This window comes from Antechinus flavipes, chromosome 2 (genome assembly GCF_016432865.1).
Source record: "Antechinus flavipes isolate AdamAnt ecotype Samford, QLD, Australia chromosome 2, AdamAnt_v2, whole genome shotgun sequence".
NCBI classification, from domain to species: domain Eukaryota; kingdom Metazoa; phylum Chordata; class Mammalia; order Dasyuromorphia; family Dasyuridae; genus Antechinus; species Antechinus flavipes.
Genome location: NC_067399.1, coordinates 475,805,467 through 475,820,274, shown reverse-complemented (window position 1 = coordinate 475,820,274; position 14,808 = coordinate 475,805,467).

Below are 14,808 nucleotides of genomic sequence, written 5' to 3'. Positions count from 1 at the left end.
ATATAAATGAATACTTGAGAAAAGCCAGAAGACTTGTTCACTTTTGCTGTCAGAAACTTTCAAGTTTCTATTCAGAGATCAAATATACTGAGTCATCTTTGGAAAGTTTTTATTTCTTTTTTCTAAAAATTTTTCCTTGCCTCAAAGCAGGTTTTACTCCTAAGCATTTGACTCAGCTATACTACGATTTGGTGCATAAGGAAAGGACTGCTCCTAATGATACTGCTCATTCTTTCAGCAAACATCTCTTGAACTCCTTCTGTTTGGCAGGTTCAGTGCTATTGTAGATAAGGACTAAGCATAAGAGTCTCTACCCCCAAGAAGCTTAATAACCTCATAAGAGTCATTTATGAATCTCTCTTTTTCTTTTATGTTTTACCTTCAGTCAGTCACCAAGAAAATATCTCTTTTAGGGGCAGCTAAATGGCACAGTGGATAGGGAACTGGCCCTATAGTCAGGAGGGCCTGAGTTCAAATATAACTTCAGATACCTATTAACTGTGTGACCTTGGAAAACCACTTATCCCCAATTTCCTCCATATATACATCACATATATATAGATATAACATACTATATCCAATATCATATCACATATATATTATATATGTATATTTATTGGGCAAAAGGGAGATTTTATATGTATGTGTGTCTATGTATATATATACACATATTTCTGCTTTGGCCAGAAACCCTGAGGTTTTTCCCCACCCATACTTAGTTATTTATTATTCATTCATGTATCTATTTATTTAGGTTTTTTAAGATTAGGTGAAAGAGGAGATTCTTTGCTCCAGTGGCTACTCAGCCTTAATCACTGACTGGATGCAGCCTCAGTCAGACCTGTTGAAAACCTTAGCTTAAAAAGGCCACAGTCTCCCCCTGCATCCAGGGCCATCTCGTCATCCTGATCTATGTCTGGCCACTGTTCCCAGATGCTCTGGAGGGGAAGGTGAGGCCGGTCCTGTTCACTTGCATGGCGTGGCGTCACCTCCATGTTGTCATGGCGTCACCTCCGATCCCCCCTTCACCTGCAATCCCTCTTCACCTCTGCTGGCTGGCTTCCTGTCGCAGCTGCCCATATTGCTATCGCAATCCTCCTTCACCTCAAAAAGAATAAAGATTAAAGATTTTTCCCTTAACCTGAATTCCTGACTCCGGCTGATTTTAAATACGCGGTCATCACAGAAAAACATTTGATTTTTTTTGCCAACCTGTCCAACTTCTTTGCTATCTTTCATAATAGATCAAATATTTATGTGGGAGGAGGTTTAGTTAAACCAGGTTAAAAAGCAGTCTCATAATACCCCTGAATATATTACTTGAAGACATTTTCAACTTGATTCCTTTTAAGTTTAGAATTTTGACACAAAACCCTCTGGGCCATAGAGGCAAAAAGAACTTTCTATCCCAGGACTTGTTGATTGATCAATTTAGTATAAGACTTTTTGAGAAAATAACTAGAATTACCTAGCCTTCAGGGGGAAAAAATGACTCCGTGTCCCATTCTATCACAATGAATGGAGGAAATTCTCTGCAGATTCTCTGCCGTAGCTGGGCTCCCTATGCAAAACTCCAGACAGCAGCAGATGGCAAAAATGAACATGAAATGAGGGGTAGCAAAAGTTCTAAGAGGCAGAATGGAGTAATGGATAGAAGGCGGGCCTTAAAGCCAAGGAGATGTGGGCTTAAGTCTCACTTCTGACATATAGCTTGTGAGACTCTGGGTGAGTCAGTTAGCAATTAGTTGCTTTAGGCAATTCTTGAAAACTAGAATTTGCAGAGAAAACTCTAACCCGCATTTGTTGCATAAGTAACATTTGGTTTTTCTTGTCAATCTGCCCAATTTCTTTGCTATCTTTCATAATAGATCAAATATTTGTGTGAGGAGGAAGGAGGTTTAGTTAAACCAATATAAAAAGCAGTCCCACAACATCCCTGAACATATTTCTTTATCAGAAAGTTCTTTCTACCAGGAAACTCCCAGGTCCATTCTATCTCTATATAAATATAGGAAAGAAGTAAACATTTACTAAGCACTTGCAATATGCACTGTACTCTGCACTCTACAAACATCATCTCATCCTGTGAGGTGGGGGTTATTTTTCTTTCCATTTAATATAGGAGGAAATTGAGGCAGACAGAGAGGAACTGCTTTGGCCATGATCACATAACTACTAAGTGTTTGAAGCCACATTTGAACTGAGGTTTTCTAATTCTAAGCCCAACATTGCATCAACCAATCCACCTCAAAGGACTTTATGAGGTTACAAGTAGTCTGATAAAAAGTCCTAGACAGTGGTGGGAGGTATCCTGGGGGCTCCTTCTAATCCTAGAGTTGCCTTTTTCATGGCTATGAAGTCCAAGTTTTTATTTAAATATAGCCCACTGGAAGAGGAGAGAAAGAAGAGATGAGAAGAAAGTCTTTATTCCTAAAGACCACTTTTCCCTTCCATTTATCAAGTATGGAATTGAACCAGCTAGTCTTTCTTTCCAAAGGATACATAATGCGAGTTCCTTTCATCTTTTCTCAAAATGTCCTGTACTCAATAAATCAACAATTAATTTTACTTTTCAATAAATTTTGTTATCTTTTGCTTTTTACATCACCAGAGTTTCTCCCTATATCCCTCCGCCCCCCCCCCTTTTCTCTGAGAAAATCAACAAGTCAATAAGCACCTGCTATGTATTAGGGCTGTACCTTAGTACAATTAGATAATTTCATTTTTGTGTGTTCTATTCTCTTTTAATCAGATTGACTAAAGGTTTGTCAATTGTCTTAGTTTTTTCAAGGAACTAGCTTTTAATTTTGTCTATAATTTCCACGGTCTTTTTGGTTTTGTTTATTTCTCTTCTAATTTTCAATATCCCCTCATTTGTGCTTGGTTTAGGTTTGTTTGTTGTATTTTTAATTTTTTAAAATCATGGCTCAATAATTCTCTTCTTTTTTCTTTGTTAATATATGTTTTAGAGACATCCTTTTTCCTCTGAAAACTGCTTTAGCTATATTCTAGAAATTTATATATATGTTTTTTTCATCATTACCATTTTCTTTCTCATAATTATTGATTTCTATATGATTTTTTAACTACTCATGTTTAGAATTTCATTGTTATCTCCATTTGAGTGTGGGCCTGAAATTTGTGCACCCTATGAAAGATATTTTTGACCTTTTGTATTTATTCATTTATTTCTGTAGCCTGATACATGGTTAAGTTTTGTAAAAGTTTTGTGGTATAAAAAAATCATATATATTCTTTAGCAATATAATTTAGTCTCAAATCTTTTAGCTCTAGTTTCTCTAGCAATTTATTTAATTCTACATTGCCCCTTTTATTTATATATCTTTCTGTTAAGAGTTGTTCAAAACTGAGATAGGGACATTAAGGTATGCTAATATTATTGTTTTAAATTTTCTTACAATTCAATTAATCTTTCCATTATGAATTTAGATGTTAAACAACTTGATATTGGTTTGTTGAATGAGTTCTTTTTAGTATAATATAATTTCCTGTTTATCACTTTCTATATTATGAATTTTTTAAATTTTGCTTTGTCAGATAGTGTGATTGTAAATCCTGATTTTTATGGGTTCACATGATACTTAGTAAATTTTGTACTAACCTCTCATTTTTAATCTATATGTGACTTTGATTAAATGTGAATCTTGTGATATTTTGTTTCCTTTCCAAATCTGTCACACTTTCATTTAATTGGATTATTTAATCCATTCACAGGTAAAGTTATAAGAATTATATTCTTATATTTTTATATTTATATTTTATATTTTTATTTATATTTTCTTCTATTTGCCTTTTCTGAATTTGGATTTTTTGTTCCTCTTCCTCTCTAAAGACAACACTGATTCTTCAGTTGTTTTTGCTTTATCTACTTGATGTATCCTTATTCCTAACAGCTTTCTTCCTCTCATTCTCAAATTTTGTTTTCACCTTCCAACCACCCACTGCAGTTCATCATACTTTTCCCTAGTCTTATGGTTGTATTTAACTTATTCTTTTTTCTTTCTTTCTTTTATCCAGTTATTTAATTCCCCACTCCCCTTTTTTTTCTCAATTAAATAGTTAAGTAAAAGTTCCCTTATCCTCTTCAATTTTTTTGTTAACTTTAAAATTTTCATTTTCTGTGCCTTTTTTCTTAAAAAGGATTTCTTTTCCTTGTTCTCTTTATTCATTCCTTTTCCTTTATGTCTAAAATAAGCATTTTAGCCTTTGATTTCGTGGCTCCTATATTTATTTATTCCTTCTTTAGTTTCTTTATTCCTCATGGAATTAGAGCTTGTAAAGCACTTATTCTGAGCCTTCTCTTCTAAGCATTTTCTATTATTGCCTTGTAGATCATTCCCTTTCACGTCTTTTTTTTCTGTTGTAATTTACTTCTAGATAAGTCAGTTCCTGTAGGAGATAAAGAATATAACAGTATTGCCTCATCATAGAAATGTTTCCTTTGTCCCTGACTATGCAGTTCATTACTACCTTTTGCCCTCTCCCCGATTATTTTCCCCCTATTTGCATGAAATCTCCTCACTGTGTCCATGCCCTCTTACACTTATGGATTTCAATTGCTCCCAGTATTTTTCATTTTCCTTCTCCTAAGACAAGATGCTATCCATGAAGTCATAACACTTCCTCAAAGGTAGTGATCTTTCTAAGTATTAAATACTTACACATTAAACCCATAATTAAAATCATTAAACATATAGGTTCACAAAGAATTGGACATGACTGAAACAACTGAATAACAACCACAAAGCCTTTTATCTCCCATTATAAAATATCTCCCTTCTCCCATACAAATGTTTTTTAATGGGATCACCTTCCGCTACTAAAAGAAGACTTTCCTCTTTCATTTAATCTTTTTTCAATTCCTCCTTTTACTGATTCACCTATTTTTCTGTAGACCCTTTTCATCCAAAAAGACTATCATAGTTCTTTTTCCTTCATTGTTATCACTGATTTGATTAGTGTACATCATACATTTTCTTCTGTATTTGTTTTTTCCCCTTTTATCCACCCTCCAATCCTGCAGATTAGCCCCACAAAAATTATTGATTCATCTGCTGGTGGGGTGTTTTGAGTTTTAATCTATGGTATTTCAGATTATCCTTCCACCATCACCTTTATTTGTTCAGCTTTCATCTGCATTTCCTTGTGTACTTTTAGAAAGAAATATCTTAACTATCCCCCTGTTATTATTTTGTTGTTTACATGGCTATATTTTTTTTCTATTTTTTCTCTTCCCTGGGTAACTTTTTCATTATTTATGTTTTATTATTTTTGTTTGCCTTTCTTGTACTTCTGTTTTCTGAGGTGTTCATGGAATAAATAGTCATAAATGGCAAATTTCAGGTCTTGGTTTGGTTTTGTCTTGATAGAAAGGCTTCAAATGCCTCCTATTGGAGATCCATCTTTTTTCAAAAATGACTAAGATTAGATTTGCAATGTATATCACTTTGAATTGTATCTTGAGCTTCTTTTCTCTTCAGAACACATTATTTCAATTTCCTAATGCAGGATAGTTTTATGCTATTCAAATTTTCTTTTCTTTGTACTTGAAGGTCTTTTTTCTTGTTGCTTGTTAAATTTGTTATGTTATTGAAATCATGAAATTGATATTCAGAAGGGTAAGGGAACATGGAGGGAGAGGAGATTTTATGGCAAATAGGATGAAAATAATCATGGAGAGGTAAAAAAATAGTAGTGAGCTGTACAATCAGTAACAAAAGAAAAATAATAGAAAAATGAACTATATAATCGTGGAGTTTGCAACAATAAGGTTCTTCTCCCTCTCTTTCCTTCCTTCTCTCACTGCCTCTTATGGAGAAAAAACTGGATTCTTTTGATTGGTACTTTCTTTTCTGTGCCCAGAAGTTCTGGGAAGTTTTCTTATATTATTTCTTAAATTATGATGTTCAAGCTCACATTATTTTGGAAGACCTATAATCTTTCAGGTAGCTCTATGTCCTTAAAATCAATATGTTTTGCTTATATAGAAATTATACATTCTTACAATATTGTTGTTTATTTTTATTCTTCCATATGGTTCTTTTCTCCCGCATATTTGTATTCTTGGCCTCGTTTCTTTGGACTTGCTATCATAAATTCAAGTTTTTCTATTCTGCTAATGATTTCTATTAGCAGGACATAAATTCAACCCTCGTGATTTTATTTTTCTCTTGAACAATTGAAGAATGTTTTGCTGTAATTCCGTGCTCTCTTGGGAATCCACAAACTCCTTTGTCTCTTCAGGCATTGATTCATTATCCTTTGTCTTACAATATCTTACAATATTTATTCAGAGATGTGTAGACTCATTTAAATATTCTTCTCATTTAAATGTATCTTCCCTTCTGTTACTAATGTCTTCCCGATTAATTTACCAATTATTTATCTATTATGCCCAGAGCTGTATATGATTGTGCCTGGAACATAGTAGATGCTTAATAAATGTTTAATGTTTGATTATCTATTTTTGTTCTAGGTTTTGAACTGAGTTTTCTTCCCCCTGAGATCTTTGGTAATTTCAGTCTATCATTCACTTTATGACTCCTTCCCTTCGATGATAGATTTATTAGGGCCGGACCTAAAAGCTGTCTTAGCTTCCTCTCTTGATGAGGAATTCACTATTCACTGCCTTCACACTCTGCCCCACATATTTCTGGGGGACAGAACTTATGATAGTTGGGTAACAGTCATTTTTTTTAGTCCTGGGTATCTTCCCTGCACCACCATCCCTTCCTGCCCCTCCACATGCACACTGGCCCTCTGCCTGGTTCCCCTTATTCTTAATTTTCTGGATGAGCACTTCCACAACAAAGATGCTTCTGTCCCTGGCAAAGCCTGTTTCCACTTTGCACTTTCCTCACCATTAGAAAAAGGAAGGAATAGAACTCTGCTTCTTGTTTCCACAATTTGGCAAAACAGGCAAGTTTTGCTGACAGAGGCTACAGGAACAAGGAAATTGTTGAGTATATCCCAGAGCATAAATCTGGGTTGTGCTGCTATGCCAGAGCATGAGGGATGGTGGGGAAAACAAATGTTGGTAAGTATTTTGGGGATTAGGGATTGGCCTTCTCTGCTGTTAAGTCCTTAGGCTCTTACCTAGTTAGGGTTCTTAGTGTCCATGGAAACACCTGAAATTTGTTTGGCTCTTTTGTATACTTCTTCTATTGGGAAATTTTGAGAGCTCAGAAGGATTGGAAAAAATGTCTAGATTTCCATCTTGTTGGTCACATTTCAAGAAGTATCCATTAAATAGTTTCTGTGCACCAGGTACTGTGTCAAATTCTTGAGTATTTCAATTTGTAGATTTTAAGCCCCACTCCCCCCAAAAAAGACTCATAAGTTATATGTAATTTGGAGGTTGTTTTTTTTTTTTTTTAACTTTACTTTTACAGGAATTTATTTGGCAAAATCCACTTGGAAACATTTTGCAAAATAATGACTGATTTAATAGCTGTACTACACCTAATCTCTTTGGACTGCAGGTTTAACATTCTTTCCACCATTACTAAATCCTGATTAGTGCAATAAAATAATCTCTTGGAGTGGTTTTATTATTCAAATTTACATTGCATATTTCCTTTGAATTGAGATCAATGATTATATTTTACATAATTTTAACTATAAATATTACAGATCTGAATACATGCAACTGTGTCAGGGAATTCACATATATATATATATATACACAAATATCTGTATGATCACACTGCCACTAATAAAGCTCAATAACTTATTGATTGGTTCATTTACAAAAAGGAAATCACATTTCAGAATCTTTTCACTAGATAATGTCAAATGAAGACTTGTTCCTGGTGGGGGATGAAGGCATACATCCTGCTTTATTCCTGATGTTGAGGGTGGGGAGGGGAGTTGAAAATAGGTTTCTTCTGTGCTTCAGTTTACTTGCATTCCTGCTTTACCCAGAAATCTCCACAAATACACTACGAGCGACAGGGCTTTGTTCCTATAGGTTTTTTGAAGAGCTGCCTGCTCTCTTTTGTCAGATACTTAGCACTGACACAGGTGCCCCATCACCAGAGGCTCCAGAGGTACCACAGTTATTAAGCCTGACATATTTCCTACAACCCGAGGCAAAGTCTGTGAGGGCTTTGGTTCTGAAAGCTCTTTCTGCCAAAATGATTTGAAACAGCTGTCATTTCTGAAGACCCATCCATACACATCTTGAGGGCAATATTGCACACCAACTCCAGGAGATACTTTGGTCAATAGCTATAGGAGTCTTCATGTGGCATGTGTCTGTTGACAATGCCAGAGTTACTCTCACTGGAATTGTTACCTACGTTGTTTCCTGCTTTCTTGACTGCTAATTGGCAGAAATTTTAAAAGACTACAAGATAATACTGCAGCTATGCAAATTAGCACAGGCCTGGGGGCAGCAGTAGTTGAAAATGAAAGCATCAAGACTTTAATAAACTGAATGAACAACCTCTCTCATTTCCTTGCTCTCAATAGTCCTTTGGTTACATTTTAGTGTGAACTGCGTAGGGAACTACGTAGGAGTAGGGAATTCTCCAGACAAGAGGACCCTTGGTTTTGAAAGCAGTTGCTAATCCAGGTCAATGACTATAAGTAAATGAAAAACAAACATTGATATTTTTCATTTTACTATTTTTATGTCTCAAAGGTCAGAATTGGGCAGGGTTAAGAAATAGTATCCTTTAGCTAAAGAAAGCACCTGAGTTCAAATCCTACTTCAAACCCTTAATTTTTTGTGATCTTGAGGAAGTCACTTAATTTCTTAGGCTCCTCTTTAAAATGGAATAACAATAGCACCTATCTTACGTGGATGTGAGGATTAAGTGAAATGATAAATGGGGAAAACCCTTTGCAAACCATAAATTTTATGCTTTTATTCATAAAAGCGGAGTAATAAACAGAATAAAGAAGGGCAGTATTAGTGATTAGGTAGAAGCTATGATTCTTATGCAGCTAAGTGATAGTAGATCTAGGCCTGAGATCAAGAAAATCTGAGTTGAAATCTGGCCTTGGACACTTACTAGCTGTGTGACATTGAGCAAGTCCCTTAATCTTTGTCTACCTCAGTTTGCTCATGGAGATAATTATAGCATCTACTTCCCAAGGTGGTTGTAAATATTTGTAAAGTTCTTGGCATAGTGCATTAACACAGTAGGCATTTAATAAATGATTATTTCCTTCCTTAGGCATGCTGGTGAACATTTTGATGGTCAAGAGGAAATCCCAAGATGGTGAAGGAAGCAGAGACCATACCTTGATTAAGGATTGGTTTGAAGAACCAGAATACAAAGAGAAGATTTAGGAAAAGCACAATAAGGACCTTCCCAGATTTGAAGGGCTGCTATTTAGAAAAGAGATTGAACTCTGTTTTGCTTTGTTCCAAAACACAAATGAACAATAAATCCCATTCTGGAAGATATAGAGAGGTTTAAGCCTGAGGTAGGAAAAAACTGCCTAACACTTGGAACTGTCCCCAAAGTGGGTAGGACTGCCTCCAGAAAGAGTGGATTACCTTTCACAGGTGATCTTTAGGTAGAGGCCGAGTGCCCCCTTGTCAGAGATCTTGTAGAGTGGATTTCTGCTTAGATGGGGTCTGCACTTGATGACAATTGGGGTTCTTTCCTGCCTCTGAAGTTTGCACTGATTTATTTATTTATTGCCTAAGGTATATAATCATCACAGAATTTGGAATGGAAAGAAAACTTAATTCACTACATTAACTCCTCTCCTTTTTTAAATGGAGCAACTGAAGACCAAAATGGTTAATTTGTTTAGGATCATACAAGTGGAGCTGAGATTTGAACTCAAGTCTCTTAAATGCAAATGCAATGTTCTTTCCACTCTGCCATATTTGCTTCCATGCACTTTGCCTTGGGGAGGTGTCTTAGTGTATCCCAGAGGTTCTGATTGCAACTAGGTGGTGCAGTGAATGGAGAACCAACCCTGAAGCCAAAGAAGATTCATCTCTGCGAGTTCAAATCCAACCTGAAACATTTATTAGCTGTGTGACCCTGGGCAAATCACTTTATCCTGTTTGCCTCAGTCACCTCGTCTGTAAAATGAACTGATGAAATGGCAACTCACTCCACAATCTTTGCCAAGAAAATCCCAAATGAGGTCACTGAGAGTGAGACACAACTGAACAACTATAATTTCTGATACAAAAGCTCCAGACAAACTGTAGGGCAGAGGTGATGACCAGAGCATTATCAAGCACAGCCTGCATTAAACTAAAATGCAATTGGGAAATATTTAACAAAAGTACAATAAAACTTAGATAATCCGATTTTCTAAGCCAATATTTGACCACACAGATGTTGCTATATATAGTTTAGCAACTCCCATTTCTACTTGAGCCTCCTACTCTAGGGACCCCTCACTTCTTTAGTTCATTTCTCCACCCTTACTCTTTTTTCTATTATCCTCCACTTTCCATCTTCTCTCAGAGCGTCGGGGCTGGATACAACATTCAGTTATTTAGGCTTGCTTCCTGTAACATTTAGAAGCAGGAGAGGGGAGGAGGGAAGCACCTATTTGGATGCTAGGAAGAGGAAGAGGAAGCTATTTGTAGTTCTTGCAGTAGCTACATTTTGCTGAATACCAGTTATCCTATATCACATAAAAATGTAGCCTATTTAGTGACTTGTCATAAATATTAATATTTAGCTAAAACTTTTAGTATCACCCTAATTGCTGCTTCCTAGATTGAGAATAGCTGTTAACAATAAAGAACGGCATCTGGGGTAAAGTTACAGTCTTTTTCTGTAGTATGATTTGGTAGTAACAAATTCATTGCTACAGTTCCTTGAACAAGGACAGAAATACAACAAAGCACCATTTGCTGTGAGATAAAGCAACATACATACATCACTAGTTCAACTCATACTGTTTTCAGTACAAAGTACATTTGTTGAATATTTATTATGTATAAATGAGACAGAGAATGACCTTTTTCACCTAATCAAAAAAAATTTATATATGTATATATACACACATATGTATATATAAATTTTATATAATATAATATATACACATATATGTACATATATGTGTATATCTATGTATGTTTTATATAAATAAAATAAAAATTTATTTTATATTCTATAAATAAAAATATAAATAAAATAAAAAATTTATATATGCATGTGTAAATTTTTATATATAATATATATGTGTATATATATCATATATGTGTGTGTGTGTATATATATATATATATATACACACACACACATATGTATATATCTGGTGGGGTTCTGGCCAAAAAGGAAATAATTGCTATTTGCATTCATTTTGAATCAATCAGGGCCCAAATAATGACCAAGTTGAGCTTGGTCTAGAACCTATTGTTGGTCAACCAATGAGAGAATAATCAATGATTGGGCATTGATTGCCTCAGTCAAATTGAGATCTATTAAAGACCTTAGCTTAAAAAGGCCAAGGTCTCCTATAGCATGCAGGGCCATCTCCAGTTGTCCTGATCTATATTTTGCCACTGGACCCAGATATTTTCCTCACTTAAATTTAATTCACTTGCATGTTATGGCATCACCTTCCTGATCTTCCTGATATCATGATCTTCTTCAAGGAAGAAGTACAAACAGCATTATATATAAAGCATGGCTTCCCAGAAACCAATCTCCTTTCTTACAATCATAAGAGGTAGAACTGAAAATTCCCTTAAAAGTAGTAAGAAATATTAAACTCAATGATTTTTTAAAAACAATGAAAAACTTTCTCAAAATAACAATAACAAAGAGTAAAATGAGCAAATTCAAGAGAACATTGTGTACAGTAACAGCAATATTGTTTTAAGAACTTTGAGCAAATACCTTATTCTATTATAAATCCCCAAATTAACTATAAAGCACCTATAAAAAGATACTATTTGTATCTAGAAAGAAAAAAATAATAATAAATAGAAGTATGTACAAAACAATTTTACATGTACATATATGATATATATAGTGGGATGGGAGAGAGAAAAAAGGAAAACAAGAAATTTATATGATAATTTTATGTGTTTGAAACAAATAGCAAGTTGTACATAGATGATTTGCAGATCATGTGCAATTATATTTCTTATTATACTATATTATAAAAATGTTTGTTATCCATAAATTAAAAATTAAAACTGGGGTCCAGAAAAGGACTTGCCCAAGATTAAGTCTAATAGATAACTGCCAATCTACCAAAGCTGAGTAAAAACTGAAAATGGTTCAAATGAAGAGGGTAAATTTTTCCAGGAACCAGGTCCTTGGATCAATAATCATTTCTTTGTCCTCCTCAAAAGCTGCCCAGACTTCTTATCTACCATTTCCACTATCAAGACAAAAGAGTAGTCCAATCTACATTCTCTCCATGGCCTCAGAATGCCATTCTACATGGTCTCTGCTTTTGGAGAAGAACTTCAATGCAAACCAACACAGTGGTTAATTAGACATCACTCAGCTAAGCCCACCGTGACTGATGTCCTGAACCAATTTCTTTCTTTTATTTGTCATCACAGTTTGCCTAACTTTTTAGACAAAGCCTGACTCCTCAGTATAAAAAGTAGGTTCTCCAATTCTCACTTTCATTGGCTATTCATTTCCATCCCAAATTGCTACTTACAGAGTTACTAAATATAGAAATGGACTTAAAGTCTGAGTGTTCTCTCCAGAAAGGAATGAAATTACCAAAAGATACCCACTGTACAAACATGACTCGTAGGTGGTATATTTTCACACAGAAAAAGGAAACTAAACAATAAAGGTTGGTAAAATGATTAGAATAGAATCCAGTGACTTATCACTATTCATACAATTCATCAAGAGGCTAATACTTTTTTTTAATTTTTATTTAATAATTACTTTATATTGACAGAATCCATGCCAGGGTAATTTTTTTACAACATTATCCCTTGCACTCATTTCTGTTCCGATTTTTCCCCTCCCTCCCTCCACCCCCTCCCCTAGATGGCAAGCAGTCCTATATATGTTGGATATGTTACAGTATATCCTAGATACAATATATGTTTGCAGAACCGGACAGTTCTCTTGTTGCACAGGGAGAATTGGATTCAGAAGGTATAAATAACCCGGGAAGAAAAACAAAAATGCAAATAGTTCACATTCATTTCCCAGTGTTCTTTCTTTGGGAGTAGCTGCTTCTGTCCGTCATTTATCAATTGAAACTCAGGTCTCTTTGTCAAAGAAATCCACTTCCATCAAAATATGTCCTCATACAATATCGTTGTTGAAGTGTATAATGATCCCCTGGTTCTGAAGAGGCTAATACTTAAGCCATATTGGAATACAGTTTTTGCAAGGCTATTAATTAGTTCATATTTTATAGCTCAGTCCAATCAAAAAATATGCAGGAACTTTTTTCTCAGGATACCCTCTACTGGCAATTCTTTTGATTACAGTCGCCTGCTTCTGCTGATGTTGCCACCTCAATTGCTTGGGCAGTCACTGTGCTGGCACTGACCCACTCCAGCTAAGACTACTGCTTGGATGCCAAGAAAGGAGGAAAGACCAGCTGCCTTTCAAGATTTCACAGCCAATGCTGCCTGGGAACTGTGCTTCTTCTCACTGCCTGCTGAAGGGAATTGATTCAAAGTTCCACCTAACCAACTGAATAGTTGTTACTAGCTTCATCTTCCTTTTTGTTTAATTTTGAGGAGCAGAGACCAAGGGAGTTCTAGGAATCTATTCTTTCTAACCATTATGCAAAATCAGTCAGTAAGTGCATACATGTTTTACTTTGTGACTAGACTCCCTTTGAATTCAATTCTTTGAATATGAATTGACATATCCCATATGTCAATAAATAAAAAAAAAAATTAGTTACCACCTAAATCTTTCTGTGATTATTGCCATCAAATAGAAATGTGGGAGCACACCTTTGATCACCTTAAAGAGAGTCTTCCTTGTGCAGCACTTACTGAGAAGCAAGGAAAGGATCAATAAAAATGACCATTTGAATTCCTATGAGGAGAAAACATCTCTAACCTAAATTACAAATATCTATATAGCACTCATCTCTAAGTTCTCTTTCCTAATTTTGTACTTGTACTAGCAGGTTGAATTCTGTGAAGAACAAATGATTACTTCTCCCTTCGGAGTTGTAGGAATGATCTGGAGACATTTCAAATATTATCATTCATGAGTACGAATCCAGCATGCTTCTCCAATAGCAATTAACCTAGTAATATCAATTAGCTTTTTCAATTTACAGGATAGTTGCTGAGAATTTATGGCAAAGATAGAAATTATTAAAAACAACAACAACAACAACATACACACCCAACTAAGAACATATTCTCCCCTCTGTACATATTCAGTCCTTGGAGTGAATAGACTCAAATTTACATAGAGGGAACACATGTGGCCAAGAACTCCCTTCTGGTTCTGGGAATCCTTTTATTTTTAGACTTTCATCAAGTTCCTTCTATGTGAGCAGTTTGGAACTATGCTCAAAAAGTTATCAAACTGTGCATACCCCTTTGATCCAGTAGCGTTTCTACTGGATTAATATCCCAAAGGGATGTTAAAGAAGGAAAAGGGACCTACATGTGCAAAAATATTTTTAGCAGCCATTTTCGTAGTGGCAAGGAACTGGAAACTGAATGATGCCCATCAGATAGAGAACAGCTGAATAAATTGTGGTAAGTGAATGTTATGGAATATTATTGTTCTGTAAGAAATGACCAGCAGGATGATTTCAGAGAGGCCTGGAGAGACTTGCATAAACTGATGCTGAGTAAAGTGAGCAGAACCAGGAGATCATTCTACACGGCAACAAGAC